The sequence below is a fragment of the Gadus morhua genome, chromosome 13 (assembly GCF_902167405.1).
Source record: "Gadus morhua chromosome 13, gadMor3.0, whole genome shotgun sequence".
Taxonomy (NCBI): domain Eukaryota; kingdom Metazoa; phylum Chordata; class Actinopteri; order Gadiformes; family Gadidae; genus Gadus; species Gadus morhua.
This window is the reverse complement of record NC_044060.1, coordinates 10,217,718-10,220,217: the sequence shown is the minus strand read 5'-3', so window position 1 is coordinate 10,220,217 and position 2,500 is coordinate 10,217,718. Positions and strand designations below refer to the sequence as shown.

The following is a 2,500-nucleotide window of genomic DNA, read 5'->3' as shown; positions in this document are numbered from 1 at the left end:
CACAAACACGTACAACACCCATGCACACACCACATCCACTCACAGGCACAGAAACATGCACACACACACAGACACACACACCCACGGACACATTCACACACACACAAATACACACGCATGCACACACATGCACTCACAGACACACAAACACCCCCACACGCACGCAAACATGCATACACATACAGACAAGCATACACATTGAAGGTGTACACACAATACAAACAACCAAAAAGGAGCAAAAATGGCTAAATTACACTTTTTCACATTTCTACTCTTAACATCTCCCTCTCTGTGCTACTGAATGGGACATAAACACACATAAACACATTGACACGCAGGCACTGTCTCATAGACAACATTTCTCACAGCTGAGCAAAACACACACACACACACACACATTCATATGCACACAAACATATACACATAGCGATATCTCGAATACCATTTAACTACATCTTAATCCTTCGGACACACACACACATTCATTCACCGGGCAGTGTGTGTACAGCATGGATAAGGTCTTAGTTGAATTTCTTGCCCCCCCCCCTCAACCCCGGCCCTTTGAAACCAGAGAGGAATACGATGTATTTGTTTTGTTTCCCTGGAGCGACCTACAGCAGCACAGTGAGTGACATCACTAGATCCTGACCTATCAGGGAGGGGAGAGTGCAGGCACTAAGCGACACAGATAATGTCCTTCAGCCCCACTTTAATCTCATTAGAGAGAAATGGCAAACATTACATCCTCATTGGACTCATTGACTGGATCTCTTATTCCTCATCAAAGGTTAGGGAAGCAGAGAGAGGGGGATGATGTGGTTAAGGGCTGCCCTAGACTCTGCATAGAGTGGCTGCGTTGGCAGCAGGTACGCCCTGGACCTCTGTGACACCAGGCTAGCCCACGCACAGAAGCCGCCGCCGCCGTACGTTACCACCTCATCTCGTAAAACCGGACGTCAGGGCATCAGGCCGTTAAGATCACAATGTTAAGGTCTCAAGATGCCATTCAATTTGTGGTGCGACGTGTCTTTGGTGGTCTCGGGAAATCTGCGACACAGAAACGTAAACAACAAACACGGAAATGGAGATCCGCAAGGTAGAGAGAGAGAGAGAGAGAGAGAGAGAGAGAGAGAGAGAGAGAGAGAGAGAGAGAGAGAGAGAGAGAGAGAGAGAGAGAGATGGGTAGAGAGAGGTACAAAAGAGTGGGATGAGGCATGAGGCATAGGAGGGCATAGGATGGGTCACGGTTGGTGCAGTAGAGTCAGTTGAGAGGGAGGTGTATAGGAGTTCACAGGGAGTGCAGTAGAGAAGATAGAGAGCGGAGGGGATGAGAGTGAGACAGAGGTAGAGGTGGTGTATAGGAGTTGACGGGCGGTGCAGTAGAGAAGGTAGACAGGGGAGGGGAGGAGAGAGAGACAGAGGTAGAGGTGGTGTACATGAGGTCACGGGGGGTGCAGTAGAGTTGGAGAGGAGACACAAGACAGACAGAGAGAGAGGCAGAGGAGGTGTATAGGGGGTCACTGGGTGATGCAGGAGGAGAGCAGAGCTCATTAATCAGTAATGGGTCCACAGCCCGGCTCTCCAGGACTCCTCGCTACCCTCTGACTCTGTTGTTCTGCTAACACTGCAGGCACTGTGTGTGTGTGTGTATGTGTGTGTGTGTGTGTGTGTGTGGTGTGTGTGTGTGTGTGTGTGTGTGTGTGTGTGTGTGTGTGTGTGTGTGTGTGTGTGTGTGTATGCGCGCGCGCGTGTGTGTGTGTTTTTTTTGTTTGAAACCTTTCTTGTAATTCACTTTTAATGGATAGCCACACACATATATACACACGCACCAAACGTACACACGCACACACACATATACACACACAGCAAAACATAGACATGCACACAAACAGACAAACAACCACAGACACACACACACAACACACAACACACACACAGACATTCTCTCATTGTCAGAAACTCCAACCCAGGGCCCTGTGTCCAGGGCAGTTCCGTCTCTCACCCAGTGCCTCCTGCCATCTCTGCCCAATTAGAGGCTCCCCTCCCTGGGCAGAGAGCAGCGCTCAGACCCCCTCCACCCTCAATCCTCCATAGAGAGGCTTGGTGCATTGACTGCCACTAACACAATATAATCACAACACACACACACACACACACACACACACATACATGCCGTCAGACACACAAACACATCCCCACACACACACAAACATGCACACTCCCACATACACACACACAAACACGCACGCACACACACACGCAAACACACACACACACACACCATGCAGACACACAGAGATCAGAGGGGAAAGGAGGAGGAGATTGAGTGGGGGAGGAACTGGGGGCAAGATGGGGAGGAGGGGAGTTTGTTTGAGGGATAGTTGGAAACAAAGTGAGAGAGAATGAGACGGGAAGAGAAAGTGTGTAAGAAATAGGCATGTGTGTGTGTGTGTGTGTGCGTGTGTGTGTGTGTGTGTGTGTGTGTGTGTGTGTGTGTGTG

The 2,500-nt window shown here is 49.6% G+C and overlaps 1 protein-coding gene across 6 annotated transcripts in view; it reads left to right on the top strand.

The window, feature by feature from the left end:
- ptprt (protein tyrosine phosphatase receptor type T) overlaps window positions 1-2,500 on the top strand; it is a 183,457-nt gene that overhangs the window by 155,918 nt on the left and 25,039 nt on the right. The window lies entirely within an intron of this gene.